The 16,430-nt window shown below is 45.1% G+C and overlaps 1 protein-coding gene across 2 annotated transcripts in view; it reads left to right on the forward strand.

Moving 5' to 3' along the window:
• Nucleotides 1–16,430, forward strand: part of LOC147456936 (uncharacterized) — a 72,356-nt gene that overhangs the window by 39,412 nt on the left and 16,514 nt on the right. The gene's annotated exons all lie outside the window — the stretch shown is intronic.

Below are 16,430 nucleotides of genomic sequence, written 5' to 3' on the forward strand. Positions count from 1 at the left end.
AGGACAGTGATGAGACGGGCTGAAAACTGAAAACGCTAAGGGTTGAAATCTGTAAATCTTGTACCTGTTGAATTCTGACTCTATGTTGGTGACGATGGTGATGATGACGACGCGACGTCATTGCGTTGGAAATGCAGATGCTGAAATCTGCGAATAGCGGTCTGAGTCTGCAAACTCTGGCTGATCTGACCGTGTAGAACACTGCCAAAGCTGTGATACCAATGTAAAGTGCAGCGGATGTGAATGTTGAACTTTGCTCAAGATGAGTGCTCCGAACTGTGCTCAAAGGTTCCTTTTACTTACGGAAGGGAGAGCCTTCCGTTCCTTTAGTGAGAGAGTGCAAATGATCACAAACAGTGGATAAACACTGTGAATGAAGGTGCTGAGATTGAGAGATAGAGAGAGAAGAATACGACACCAGAATGTTGTCAAACCCTCCTTCGAAGGCCCCAATCTCTATGGCGAGAGCGGTCTATTATTGATTGCACAAATCTCTACAATGCTATGGACTTGCCGACGATGACGAGGACGGGTTGAAAACTGAAAACGCTAAGGGCTGAAATCTGCAAATCTTGTATCTGCTGAATTCTGCCTCTGTGTTGGTGACGATGGTGATGATGATGACGCGACGACGATGCGCTGGAAACGCAGATGCTGAAATCTACGAATAGCGGTTTGAATGTGCAAACTCTGGCTGATCTGATCGTGCATCGAGGATCTGCTGCGGGAAGGTGAGATCTGCGAGGTTTGGGGGCTGCGGTACGGAGTGTAGTCGCTGAAAATGCAAAACGCTGATGCTATGGGCTAAACTGCCGCCAAGAAACTGCAAAACGCTAGGTGATGCAGCAAATCTGGAAACGCTAGAGAAACTGTTGAGAATCTGCTAACGCCAGGCTGATCTGCAACTGCAAAACGCTAAAGCTGATCTGCATTTGCTGAAAAGCGCTGGCTGGTCTTTGGTGGCTGAAAACGCTATGTTCCCTTGCCGGTCTTGCTGAGAAGGTGCACTGCCAAATGGTATCTGCTGCCTCTTCTGCCAGAAAGTGCTAGCGCTAGGTTTTCTTATATACTGGCTTGGCTAAATTGCCCTACCCAGTTTCCCAACAAAGTCACTTAATAATAATAAGTGAAAAATGGCTAAAATAGAAAAAATGGGTCTGTGCACTGTAAAAATGCTCCTGATGGGTTCTGGTGGTAATCTGATGATCATGCTGTGTGCAACCAGAGGATATGCATCTACTATAAGTGCCCGAACATGCATGGTCTGCGAACAGACTCACAAAAGTGCCATAACACTTCCTAAGCTAATTGAACCGAACCCTAGACATGAGGTAGCTTGTACACGTACACATAGGGTTAGATGTGCTCGTGACAATTTATAACTCACTGGAGTATTTTAAATAAGTTATTACAACTAAGAGATGAATGCTCAGTTTTTAGACTTTTGGAAGGTGTTGGAACATGTAGGAATACCTCTTCTCAACTTTCCATGTAAGTGACATGCGACATATCTCATCAACATATATTAAGTCCTTGACTTGTTTTCCTTCCTGATCAGTAGTCAACCCCACCATAACTAGTGACTGAGGTTGAAAGCCTGACATAAACACGAAGGGACTAAACCTAGTCGCAACATGCTTTGCATCAGAATAAAGAAATTCCAAATTAGAGGGATTATGTTTCCAATTGGATTGCTTCTTGCTAACGTAGGCTCTTAGCATATCCTCTAGCACTAGATTAACACTTGTAAGCTGTCCCCCGTCTTTGGATGATTGGCAAGATTGAGGTGCGTTTCCTAACTGTTTACAGACAATCTTTTGGAAATGACTGGTAAACATGGTTGCGATATAATTTATATAATCTATACAGATTGTGAAAAACCAACTTGGTTAAAGAGTCGACTTTTTTTCCGGAAAAAAAATCCTTCCATTAGTTAAGAAAAAAACTGCCCATGGGGCTACAAACTACCTCTTCTAGAGAGGGCTACATCAAAAACATAGGGAGACTCTTTGAGTGAGAAAAGAAAATATATACAATGGAGCTAAATCACAAAATGGGATGGGGAAAGAGCCACACAAGTGGCCGGTAGTGCCATCTGGGCACCCTGGAACATGGTGAAGAAGGGCCCTGGGCTCCAGAGTCGCAGGAAAGCCTCTTTGTGCTCTTGCATGCGGTCGGAGCTGCCGTGAAGTCTCTCAAATTGACCCCTGAGAGTATGGATCAACTCCAGCCAAAAGTCACGAACAGTCTTCGCCGGTGGGACAAGGCAAGCCTCGAATATGCAGAAGCATCGTGCTCGCCAGCCAAATGAACCAAAGTGTCAGGCCACAGACGAGCTCCCAACATACCTCTCTCTCATTGCACCACTCCTTGGGGGGGGGGGTAAGCTCTGTAGCAGGCGGAAGTGTAGGTCGACTCCCTTGGATCACTATCATCATGCTGGTGGAAGATAGCTCAAACTGGAGCACAGGGCCTGTGAGGGTGGACTAGGCAGCAACACCCCAAGTGAACTGTTGTGCTGTGGAAAGAGCTGGCATCATCCGAAGAACCCGAAGCCAAACCTGTTGTGCCATGGGGCAGTCCCACAGATCGTGACGTTGGCTCTCCAAAGGATGGTCACAAGTTGCATACGCTGCCGAAAGGGCACTATGTACGAGCGAACTCCCCACTGCTGTAGCTCTGTGCGCAACTAGCCACTGTGTAACAAACTTGGGCACCCTAAGTTTAAGGTTCTGTTGTGACACGAGAGATTCGCTTAAAACTCTTCACAATTTATTGAGTCGACACGGCCCGACGTAGTTTCGTGCCAAGAGAGACGTAGTTCTGTGCCAAGAGAGATTAGCCCGAAAGGGCGCCCCTTTCGGTATTTCTTTTTGTATTAATCTTTGAGCAAAGTACAACTCCCGCTGGTCCTCAGCCCTCAGACTCTGCGTCTAGATGCTTTGAGAAGTGAGGCTCTTGGGCTTTTTTTATTCTTACAAAGGGATGCCAAAAGCAGAGCCCCCAAAAGCAATAAACTAAAAAATAGTGAGTCCTAAAAGCAATTGGCGCTAAAATTTGCCAAAGCAGCCAACGTCAATTTCGGAGTTCTGTACAGCAAGCCACATCAGCATGTCAGCGCAAAAAAGTGGAATTCTGTACGCTGTGCCATGTCAGCCTGTCAGCGTGATTTACGGGAATCCGTATAGTGCTTGTCACGTCAGCCTGTCTGTACTCTTTTTTGCCATGTTAGCAGCCTGCCAACGCTTGCCAGGTCACCATTTTGTGACATACCCCCCTCTTGAAAGAATTGTACTCGCCCTTGATTACGCCTGCAAAACAGACAAAGGCCACAAACTAGTTGAGCAGACACTGACTCTAAGTACCGACGCACTAGACAAGACACATCTAGCACTTGTACAAAGACGATCATATCACTTCACACGACATCACATGACAAATCAATCATAGAAAAATTCATTCCAAATCTCAGACCATGATTGCCAGCAACGTATTTAGTAACTGCATTTAGATCCATCCCGGACCTCACTGATGTTGGATTAACTAATCCTTATTGCGATCATGTGTATAGAGATTTTTAAGACCGAAATGCTGCAGTCTCTTCGTCTTTCAGTTCCACACTCAAACAAGTCGCATGAGAGAGTACAAATCATTCATGTTCAATTTCGAGAATTCCATTTCATAAAGTCATATAGCGGAATAATGTCAGTACAACAATATCTCTGAAATCCAAAGGAAAATCAATGACTCTATTCCATCTAGGCAATCTGTGACAAAGGAGCAGAGTAACTCCCCTCTTGTGTATTCCCGTCTGCACTAGATTCAACCTTGCTGATCCACGGGATCTTTTGGAGTAGACACAACTAAACCGAAAGCCTCAAGGTAAAGTTCCAAAATCTGAGGAGTATCTGCTAGGTACTCCTCCTCCATCCACTTCGCATTCAATGCCGCATAGTCCTTAAATTTTCACTAAGAACCGCCGAATCACTTTACCTTTCACTTTTCTTTCCTTGTGTGCCAAAATCTGTTCTGGAACGAGTATCTCCTCGCTTTCTTCCACTTTGGGGTGCTCATCAGGCTCCCCATCAACTGGCACCTCACCCTTAAACAGCTTTAAGAGACTCAAATAAAATACATTGTGAATCTTTCAAGTATTTGGCAACTTAAGTCTGAAGGATATTTAATTTATCTTTTCTTTGATCTGGAAAGGGCCATAATTGTCACGTGCACATCTAACCTATGTGCATGTGGACAAGCTACTTCATTACAAGGGTTCAGTCAGCCTAGCTTAGGAAGTGTTCTAGCACTTTTGTGAGTCTGTTCGCAGACCGTGCATGTCCGAACACTTAGAGTAGATGCATATCCTCTGGTTGCACACAGCATGATCATCACCATTACCATCAGATTCCATCAGGAGCATTTTACAGTGCAGAAAACCTAATCTCCCTATTTTAGCCATTTTTCACTTATTATTAATAAGTGACTTTGTTGGGAAACTGGGTAGGGCAATTTGACTAAGCCAGTATATAAGAAAAGCTAGTGCTAGGGATTTCTGGTAGAAGAGGCATCAGACCACAACTGAAGTGCACCTTCTCAACAAGACCGGCAAGGAGACATCGTTGTCAGCCACCCAAGATCAACCAACGTTTTTCATCAACAACAGAAGAAGCCTAACGTTTTCAGCAGTTGCAGATCAGCCTGGCGACAACAGACTTCACAACGTTTTTGCTCCAGATACAGATTCAGCCCTAGCGTTTTTGGACCAGAATTTCAGCCTAGCGTTTTTACAGATTTCCGGCGTCATAACCTTCTTTGCATTAGCGTTTTCAGTTTTCAGTATCTAGACACCACAGATCAAGTCCCGAATGTCACAGATCTCACCTTTCCGTAGCAAATCCTCGCCGCACGGTCAGATCAGCCAGCGTTTGCAGTTTCAGCCCGGAAAACGCACAATCTGCGTTTTCAGCGCGTCGTCGTCGCATCGTCGCCATCGCCGTCGTCATCAACATAGAGTCAGAATTCAGCAGATACAAGCTTTGCAAATTTCAGCCATTAGTGTTTTCAGATTTCAGCCCGTCTCGTTTCTGTCCTCATCGTCGTCGACATTGTCGGCAAATCCATTGCATTGTAGAGATTTGTGCAATCAATAGAAGACCGCCCTCGCCATAGAGAGTGGGGCCTTCGGAGGAGGGTTTGACAACATTCTGGTGTCGTATTCTTCTCTCTATCTCTCAGTCTCAGCACCTTCATTCACAGTGTTTACCACTTTGTTTGTGATCATTTTCACTCTCACTAAAGGAACGAAAGGCTCTCCCTTCCGTAAGTAAAAGGAACCTTGAGCACAGTTTAGAGCACTCATCTTGAGCAAAGTTCAACATTCACTTCCGCTACACCTTACATTGAACATCGATTTTGGCAAACCACAGAGGGGGTACCAATGCTTGATGAACAACCGTGCTACATCTTGTGCGGTGACTGTGGCCTTACAAGGAAGCAACATGCAAAACTTGCTAAAACGATCAACAATTGTCAAACATTGAGTGTTCCTTGAATGCAAACTAGGTGGAAGGTTAGTCACAAAATCCATGGAAATATCTTGTAAAGGTCCATTAGGAATAGGCAGCGGAAGCAAGAGGCCTTGCTGCTTACCCTGAGGAGCTTTTACCTTTTGACAAATAGTGCACTGTGTGACATAACGAAACACATCTTTTCGCATTTTACGCCAATAAAAGAATCTTTCTATTTTTTCCAGAGTGGTGTTCATTCCCCTTTGCCCACCCGTGAGAGAGTCATGTGCATTATGCAATATGGTTGGCCTGAGAAAGGGCAACACACATAGACGTTGACGAGAATACAACAAAGCATCACGAATGAGATAGTTGCTTGGCCCGTGAGAAGCAAGAGCTTGCAACCATTGCTTACCAAACTTGGAATCCGCATACTGGTTCTTCATGCTGTCGTAAGACACACCCGGAAGAGAAACTGTGGATCTTGACTCAATAGCCAGGATCTATCCTTTCCGACTTAACGCTTCTGCAATAGGGTTAGGTTTTCCAGGCATATACTCAATCAAACCTCCAATCGCTCAAAAAATTGTGACCACTGTGCTTGGCGATCACTCCAAATGTGCACTAGGCATAGACTTGAGGGCTTGGCGATCTGTGCGAACTGTAAACTCTCTACCATAAAGAAAATGTTTCCAATGTTTAAGAGAGTGAACGACAGACAAAAGTTCTTTATCATAAAATGAGTAGTTCTTTTCAGCACTATTGAGCTTCCGACTAAGGAAAGCTACTGGACGACCATGCTGCTGAAGCACAGCGCCTATGGCGACATTGCTCGCATTCGTCCATACCTCAAAGGGGTCATCCCAAGAGGCAAGGATAAGACACGGCGCTTTTGTCACCGCAACCTTGAGAGCTACGAAAGCCTCAATGGCTGCCTCGGGTAAATCCATGCGCTGACGATGAGTCTTTACCCCTTTCAAAACATCAGTCATAGGTGCAGCAATGCGTGCAAAATTCTCTATGTGCGAACTTTATGCTTGACATAAACCAAGAAAAGAACGCACATCATATGCAGTTTTGGGCAAATCCCAATTACGTACGTGTTCCACCTTCATGGGGTCTAGCTTGATGCCTTCTGCAGAAATGACATAACCCAGATAAGTAACTTTAGTGAGAAAAAACTCAGATTTCTTAGCTGCAATGACAACTGACACTCATTCAAACGGGTCAATACCCTTTCTACATCCTTTTCATGTTGTTCCTACGATGCTAAAGAAATGAGAATACCATCAAGAAAGATGAACACACATACACCAACCATATCCCCAAAACAGTCTACCATGACGGTTAAATGTACCCACGGCAGCTGTCAATCCAAAAGGCATAACCACATACTCCCATTGTCCTCGCTCTGTGCGAAAAGCGGTTTTGAAAATGTCACCTTTGAATATCCTTACCTGATGGTACCCACTTTTGAGATCGACCTTGCTGAAGACCTTTGCCCCATTGAGCCTATCAAGAATATACTCAATGTGAGGCATCGGAAACTTGATCTTGACGGTCATCTTGTTCAATGCCCTGTAATCAACACACAAACGAGACGAACCATCTTTCTTGCGAACAAACAAATTAGGAGCAGCAAAAGGACTTACACTAGGACGTATAAATTCTCTAGCCACCAACTTCATGAGTTGCCCCTCTAACTCTTCTTCCTGTGTCTTGTTCAAATGGTAGGGAGCCTTACTGATAGGCTGTGCCCCCTCCGTAAGCTTGATGCGATGGTCCTCTGGCTGCTCGGGTGGGAGACGGGGTGGAGGATTATCTTGCAAAAAGAGATGCTTAAACTCGGTAAACTTTACAACGTCTCTAGTGTCGTATTCTCTTCTCTCTCTCTCTCTCTCTCAGTCTCATGCACTTCCATTCATTGTGTCCATTCACTTTGTTTGTGTCCATTGCACTCTCTCACTAAAGGAACGGAAGGCTCTCCCTTTTGTAAGTAAAAGGAACCTTGAGCACAGTTGGGAGCACTCATCTTGAGCAAAGTTCAAACATTCATTCCGCTGCACCTTACAGCTAGCGTTGAGTTTTCTTATATATATTCTTACTGAATTTGCCCTACCCAGTTCCCAACAAAAGTCACTTATTAATAATAAGTGAAAAATGGCTAAAATAGAAAAAACAGGTCTATGCACTGTAAAAATGCTCCTGATGGGTTCTGACTGTAATCTGATGATCTTGCTGTGTGCAACCAAAGGATATGCATCTAATCTAAGTGTCTGGACATGCACGGTCTGCAAACAGACTCACAAAAGTGCCAGAACACTTCCTATTCTAGAGTGACTGAACTGAACTGAACCCTTGTCATGAAGTAGCTTGTCCACGTACACATAGGGTTAGATGTGTCACGTGACACCCTCCCATTGATTGGGAGGACAACACTCTCACATTAAATGCCGAGATTGACTCTTCCATGATCATTCGTGAGGAGGGTCTACGTTTTTTGCCTCTCATTTCTCATGTGCAGGTACAACGTGAATTACAATGAGGAGCACAAGCGGCATTCATCTATTACTCTCCAGTTACCCAGAGCATTCAAGCTCCAGACAGGTATTTTGGTAGTTGAGGGGGATCACCTTGGATCGTTTGGTCAAGGCCCTAAACTGATAGCCTGGGTTGAGAGGGGTTAGCTGTCGCCTTGGTAGGCTAGTGGGCTTTTGGAACACCTCCTTGAGGGTTCAAGGAGTTGAGATTTGTAGCTAGACTTGTCATGAGTGAAACGTGCTCAACGTACAATATGTCATGCCTAGGAAAAGGGATCACATAAAGATGCTGACTAAAATGCAGGAAACGATCATGAATGAAACACTCGTACAATGCGTGCGTACTAATCATGCGAACACATAATACTTCCTGTGAGGGTTCTTTGGACCTAGGCTCGAGAGCCAAGATCGGCTCTTCGTGATTGATGGAATTTGCAATGAGGTTAGCTTCGCTAGAAAAAGTATCCACTAACTCATCCTTCTTGTGAACAATCACATCTTCTTCATGCAAATCATCATGCTTGTGAGAAATCACATTTGATCATGCAAATTATCATGCTTGTCATTGTCACCCAAATCATCATGCTCATCATTATCATTCAAATCATCAGGCAAATCATTGTCATTCAAATCATCATGCAAATCATCATGCACATCATGTGTGTCTTGCTTTGGAGAAGTAGAGACTGAGAGAGTCTCCTTTTCCTGATTCTGTGCAAAGTGCGCTTGCACTTGAGAAAAAAGTCGCTACAACTCTTTCATGTGTTGATCGCTCTTCTCTTGTCTTGCTTTGTTCTCGCGGTCATATTCTGCTTGTCTTTCGTTGTTCTTGCGATCAAATTTGGCTTGTCTTTCTTTGGCTTCCAAGCGTGCTTGCTCGCTCTCACGCGTTGTGGCTGCCATTCTTTCTTGGTATTTGTGCTCTATGGTTGCTATTCTTTCTTCGCTTTCTAACTTCCTGTCCATCATCCTCTTGTCGAAAGCCTCCATAGGAGTTAGTGCAATCCTCGGCGTAGATGGAGAAGGGGGAGGGTCAGAAAAACCTCCTGGTGGGGAAAATTCTTCTTCGCCTCTCTCATGCTCATCACCTCTAAGAAAAGTATCCATTCCGCTTCGAGTGATGACCATCCACTAAAGTCGTGGGTTCTTGTGGTCTTGGGTTCTTAAGTTCACGAGGAACTTGGGTTCTTGGGGATCTTGGGGATCTTGGGTTCTTGAGGTTCTTCTTTCACTTGCAATCTGTGTTTAAGAAGGATCTTCTCTTCACCCGAGTTCTGCTCTTTTCCGCGGGCGCACCCATTGACGGCCTTGTGCTCACACCAAGGTTGCTTTTTCCCACTTCACGTCGATTGGCCGGCCGCTAAGTGCACGATCCGCTCTCAATGAGTGAAAAGAGGCACAAGGGGAGGTTGGACAAGCCCTTCTTTCCTGGGATTCCTGTCACTCTTCAAAAACACGATTAGGAATCGACACGCCCAAGTGAACTTAGGTTCGTGCGACCTCAACAAGCAAAAAAAATTATGTGGTTCTTGTGGTTCTTTCCTTGAGTGATACAGAACACTGCCAAAGCTCTGATACCAATGTAAGGTGCAGCGGAATGAATGTTTGAACTTTACTCAAGATGAGTGCTCCGAACTGTGCTCAAAGGCTCCTTTTACTTACGGAAGGGAGAGCCTTCCGTTCCTTTAGTGAGAGAGTGCAATGGACACAAACAAAGTGAATGGACACAGTGAATGGAAGTGCATGAGACTGAGAGATAGAGAGAGAAGAGAATTCGACACTAGAGACGTTGTAAAACCCTCCTCCGCAGGCCCCACTCTCTATGGCGAGAGCGGTCTACTTATGATTGCACAAATCTCTACAATGCTTGGACTTGCCGACGATGTCGACGACGATGAGGAGGACGACGAGACGGGCTGAAAACTGAAAACGCTAAGGGCTGAAATCTGCAAATCTTTATCTACTGAATTTTGACTCTTATGTCGATGGCAACGATGTGACGACGACGCGCTGGAAACGCAGATGCTGAAATCCGCGTTTTCCGGGCTGAATCTGCAAACCTTGCGGAATCTGACCGTGCGGCGAGGATCTACTGCGGGAAGGTGAGATCTACGAGGTTCGGGGGTTCTTCTGCGTGTGCTAAAGGCTGAAAACTGAAAACGCTGATGCTTCTATTGATTCCGTCGCGGAGGAATTGCAAAACGCTAGGTGCTCTGGTGTCCCGAAAATGCTAGGGCTGAAATTGGTCCTGTTGTTGCCGGTTGTTTTGCAAATGCAAAACGCTTGGCTGATCTGCTGTGTCGTGATGACGCCGGGCTGATTTGTTGAACAAAACCGCCAAGGCTGGTCTACTGATGCAAAAACGCTAGTCTAGCTGCTGTGAGGCAAAAACGCTAGAGATCTTGCGGGTTCTGCTGAGAAGTTACCTGTTGAGCGAGTGCTCTTACTGCCTCTTCTGCCAGAAAGTGCTAGCGCTAGGTTTTCTTATATATCATCTCACTGAATTTGCCCTACCCAGTTTCCCAACAAAAGTCACTTAAAAATAATAAGTGAAAAATGTCAAAAATAGGGAAAATAGGTCTATGCACTGTAGAAATGCTCCTGATGGGTTTTGATGGAAATCTGATGATCATGCTGTGTGCAATTAGAGGATATGCATCTAATCTAAGTGTCTGGACATGCACGGTCTGCGAACAGACTCACAAAAGTGCCAGATCACTTCCTATTCTAGATTGACTTGACTGAACTGATCCTGGTCATGTTGTAGCTTGTCCACGGACACATGGGGTTGGATGTGTCACGTGATATCCCCTCCTTTTCAAAGTGAGGTACTGGTACCGAACTGTATGGCGTCGAGGGAGATAGCCAAAAGCATCCGGAATCTTGGAAAGGACTCTTTGCCGGCCCACTCTGATGTGTGAGTCGTGAATACTTGAACTTCATGAAGGTCTGCAACGCTTGCTTCTTTGGGCCGCGCCAAAAGCGAGACAAAGTCTTCTGTGGCTCCTTCAATGCTTCAACTTCGACTAGAGTCATGCTTCTTTCTTCTTCAAGAATCTCCATGGTTGAAAATTCTTGAAACCACTTCTAACACAAAAACATGAACATACCTATTCCATGTAAAGTGACTGGAAAAAATCTAGTCTTCCTCAAAGACCGAGCATGAAATGTAGATGAACAAAGAGATGGAGTGCCAAACCGTTCACCACACACACGCAAACAATGAGATCCAATCTTTCTCTTCTGACCTAAAGCAACCAACTGTCGCAATTCACAACGGAAATGCCCATGCTTGGTGCTCATACTTTCATGTGCTCGTTCTATGAATGTGTCATGCCAAGGAAGAGACATGGAATGTGACTTCTTTGAATGCATGCTTTTCAGCTTTTCATGAAAAATCCGCATACATTCGTGCTCATTCATGAGTGAAACGTGCTCAACGTACAATATGTCATGCCTAGGAAAAGGGATCACATAAAGATGTTGACTAAAATACAGGAAACGATCACGAATGAAACACTGGTACAATGCGTGCGTACTAATCATGCGAACACATAATACTTCCTATGAGGGTTCTTTGGACCTAGGCTCGAGAGCCAAGATCGGCTCTTCGTGATTGATCGAATCTGCAATGAGGTTAGATTCGCTAGAAAAAGTATCCACTAACTCATCCTTCTTGTGAACAATCACATCTTCTTCATGCTTGTGAGAAATCACATCTTGATCATGCAAATTATCATGCTTGTCGTTGTCACCCAAATCATCATGCTCATCATTATCATTCAAATCATCAGGCAAATCAATGTCATTCAAATCATCATGCAAATCATGTGTGTCTTGCTTTGGAGAAGTAGAGACTGAGAGAGTCTCCTTTTCCTGATTCTGTGCAAAGTGCGCCTGCACTTGAGAAAAAAGTCGCCACAACTCTTGCATGTGTTGATCGCTCTTCTCTTGTCTTGCTTTGTTCTCGCGGTCATATTCTGCTTGTCTTTCGTTGTTCTCGCGATGAAATTTGGCTCGTCTTTCTTTGGCTTCCAAGCGTGCTTGCTCGCTCTCACGCGTTAATGGCTGCCATTTTGTCACGTGACACATCCAACCTTTTGTGTCCGTGGACAAGCTACAACACGACAAGGGTTCAATCAATCCAGTCAGTCTAGATTAGAAGTGATCTGGCACTTTTGTGAGTCTATTCGTAGACCGTGCATGTCCAGTCACTTAATGTAGATGCATATCGTTTGGTTGCACATAGCATGATCATAAGCATTCCCATCAGAATCCATCAGAATCCTTCAGGGGAAATTTCCAGTGCATTTAGCCTATTTTACCTATTTTTGACATTTTTCACTTATTATTTTTAAGTGACTTTTGTTGGAAAGTAGGTAGGGCAAATTGAGTAAGTTTGTATATAAGCAAACCTAGGCTAGCACTAAATGGCAGAAGAGGCAACAGGAGCCAAGCTCAGCATGCAACTTTTCCAACAAGAACTTGGTGGATTTCCTCCAAGCAAAGACCAACCCCCACCTAGCGTTTCTGGAGTGCATCAGCCTTGGCGTTTTTCATCAGACACAAGCCACGGTACCCCCTTGCCCTAGCGTTTTGTATCAGCCCGGAAAGGCCAGCAAGCTAGCGTTTTTGGAGACACATCAACCTAGCGTTTTTGCAGACCACAGCGTTTGCAGATTTGTAGCCTTTGCAACCTCAGCATGCAACGTTTTTCAGCCATGAAGAACCTTCAGTTTTCAGCCCCTAAAGAGTAGCAGCTTCAGCCCGTAAGAACCTCAGTTTTCAGCCCTAAACCTGCAGATTTTCAGCGACAAAGATCATCAGAAAACAGCCCCCAAAATCAGCGTTTTTCGGCAACAACAGATTTCAGCCCATAGCATTTTTGGACAGCAGATAAAGGATTGCAGATTTCAGCCCTTAGGTCGGTCTCGTCATCCCCGTCGTCATTGCCAACATAGCCTAGACTTGCATCAATCACATGCATTCAGTTTGTACCAGTTTGTGCAATCATAAGTAGACCACTCTCGCCGACGAGAGTGGGGCCTTCAGAGGAGGGTTTTACAACGTCTCTGGTGTCGTATCTCTCTTCTCTCTCTATCTCTCAGTCTCATACACTTGCACGCACAGTGTCCATTCATTTTGTTTGTGATCATAGCACTCTCTCATTAAGAACGGAAGGCTCTACCTGCCATAAGAACAAAAGGAACTTTGAGCAGAGTTCGGAGCACTCATCTTAAGCAATGCGCAAACATTCATTCCGCTGCACCTAACACATTCTTCCTTGGTATTTGCGCTCTATGGTTGCTATTCTTTCTTCGCTTTCTAACTTCCTGTCCATCATCCTCTTGTTGAAAGCCTCCATATAGGAGTTAGTGCAATCCTTGGCGTAGATGGGGAAGGGGGAGGGTCAGAAAAACCTCCTGGTGGGGAAAATTCTTCTTCGCCTCTCTCATGCTCATCACCTCCAAGCGAAGTATCCATTCCGCTTGGATTGATGACCATCCACTGAAGTCGTGGGTTCTTGTGGTCTTGGGTTCTTAAGTTCACGAGGAACTTGGGTTCTTGGGGTTCTTGAGGTTCTTCTTTCGCTTGCAATCTGTGTTTGAGAAGGATCTTCTCTTCACCTGAGGTCTGCTTTTTTCCGCGAGCGCATCCCTTGGCGGCCTTGCGCTCACACCAAGGTTGCTTTTTCCCACCTCACGTTGATTGGCCGGCCGCTAAGTGCACGGTCCACTCTCAATGAGTGAAAAGAGGCACAAGGCGAGGCTGGACAAGCCCTTCTTTCCTGGGATCCTTGTCACTCTTCAAAAACACGATCAGGAATCGACACGCCGAAGTGAACTTACGTTCGTGCGACCTCAACAAGCAAAAAAAATTATGTGGTTCTTGTGGTTCTTTCCTTGAGTGATATAGAACATTGCCAAAGCTTTGATACCAATGTAAGGTGCAGCGGAATGAATGTTTGAACTTTACTCAGGATGAGTGCTCCGAACTGTGCTCAAGGGTTCCTTTTATTTACGGAAGGGAGAGCCTTCCGTTCCTTTCGTGAGAGAGTGCAATGGACACAAACAAAGTGAATGGACACAGTGAATGGAAGTGCATGAGACTGAGAGATAGAGAGAGAAGAGAATACGACACCAGAGACGTTGTAAAACCCTCCTGCGAAGGCCCCACTCTTTATGGCAAGAGCGGTCTACTTATGATTGCACAAATCTCTACAATGCTTGGACTTGCCGACGATGTCGACGACGATGAGGAGGACGACGAGACGGGCTGAAAACTGAAAACGCTAAGGGCTGAAATCTGCAAATGTTTATCTGCTGAATTTTGACTCTATGTCGATGGCGACGATGCGACGGCGACGCGCTGGAAAGTAGATGCTAAAATCTGCGTTTTTCGGGCTGAATATGTAAACCTTGCGGAATCTGACATGTGGCGAGGATCTACTGCGGGAAGGTGAGATCTGCGAGGTTCGGGGGTTCTTCTGCAAGTGCTAAAGGCTGAGAACTGAAAACGCTAATGCTTCTGCTGATTCCGTTGCGGAGGAATTGCAAAATGCTAGGTGCTCTGCTGTCCCAAAAATGCTAGGGCTGAAATTGGTCCTGCTGTTGCCGGTTGTTTTGCAAATGCAAAACGCTTGGCTGATCTGCTGTGTCGTGATGACGCCAGGCTGATTTGCTGAATAGAACCGCCAAGGCTGGTCTACTGATGCAAAAACACTAGTGTAGCTATTGTGAGGCAAAAACGCTAGGGATCCTCGCCGCATGGTCAGAGCTAGCGCAGTTTGTAATTTCAGCCCGGAAAACACAGAGTTCAGCATCTGCGTTTTCAGCGCGTCGTCATCGCATCGTCGTCATCGACATAGTCAGAATTCAGCAGATAAAGATTTGCAGATTTCAGCCCTTAGCTTTTTCAGATTTCAGCCCGTCTCGTCATCGGCCTCATCGTCGTTGACATCGTCGGCAAGTCCAAAGCATTGTAGAGATTTGTGCAATCAACAGTAGACCGCTGTCGCCATAGAGAGTGGGGCCGTCGGAGGAGGGTTTGACAACATTTTGGTGTCGTATTCTTCTCTCTCTATCTCTTAGTTTTAGCACCTTCATTCACAATGTTTTTCCTCTTTGTTTGTGATCACTTGCACTCTCTCACTAAAGGGACGGAAGGCTCTCCCTTCCGTAAGTAAAAGGAACCTTGAGCACAGTTTGGAGCACTCATCTTGAGCAAAGTTCAACATTCACTTCCGCTGCACCTTACAAAGGGTTATGCTCGCGAAACCATCTGATGCCCAAAAGCATATCACTTCCTGAGAGAGGAGACACGACAAATTTCCTACGGAAAGCAGCTTGTTGATCTGTAAACAACACATCAAGGCACTCTTACGTGATGAGAGAGTCCGTACCGGCAGTGGAGCCAGACACCTCGAGAGGAGATATCTGATTAACCTCTAGGTGGGCTCTCTCTACAAGAGAGACACTAATCACATCATGCATACTGTCTGGATCAAACAAATATAACAAAACGTTGACCCTTCACATGACCATAACACTTCATGAGAGACTCATCAATGTGTGTCTCAGAAACATGAGAAGATTTAACTTGGTTCATTAAAGTGCTTGTGGTTGCTGCTGGTGCCTTAGTTTCTTTAGGTGGGGCTGTCTTAGGACAAGCTGTCACAAGGACGTGGCAACTACTAACCTTAGTTGTTGGTTTCTTTCCAATGATTTTTGTTTTATTTTTGAGACCCTCTTTTTGAAGTTGCAAATGGTCGGACATTGTATGGCCAACGTGAACGGTAGTTTCACCCGTAGACGGGAAGCTAGTCGGCATTGGAATTTGTATAGTAAGAGGATGTCTAGGCTCAGTGCAAGATCATGTAGGTCCCCCCGTCGCACTTAGCAAGTTGGTGGATACTAGGAAGTGAACTCAATAAAGGCATAAAGTTGAGGTGGGATCACCGAAGGAAAATACCCGACAGTTAGGCGACATTGCATTGTTGGATGCGGTCCCAATGGGGATAGATGGTCAGAAGACCAGCGAGAGCCCAACAGAAGTATCTCCTAAAAATTAGTGAACTGCTATTTTGGGCCATGAAATCTGTTCGCGTCATTACCTTCGAAATGACAAGGGGAACATTTTACAACTCTGCTGCAAAGACAACTGATGCACCAGTTGAGAGATTTTTAAGCCCAATGCGGAGAAATTGCATGTATGAGTACCAAGTGGCACTTTTTGACAAATTTACCAAGTCTGGGAGAACAGAACTCATAACTGACTTTTTGGAGCAGTTTTGGAGGCTGATAACTCTGACTTTCAGCCATTTCTCTCCATTTTTGAGCTTCCCATGACTTTACCTAGGACCAAGGAGCTCATTTTTAGCATT

The sequence above is a fragment of the Adiantum capillus-veneris genome, chromosome 5, assembly GCF_014529385.1.
Source record: "Adiantum capillus-veneris isolate H3 chromosome 5, ASM1452938v2, whole genome shotgun sequence".
NCBI classification, from domain to species: Eukaryota; Viridiplantae; Streptophyta; class Polypodiopsida; order Polypodiales; family Pteridaceae; genus Adiantum; species Adiantum capillus-veneris.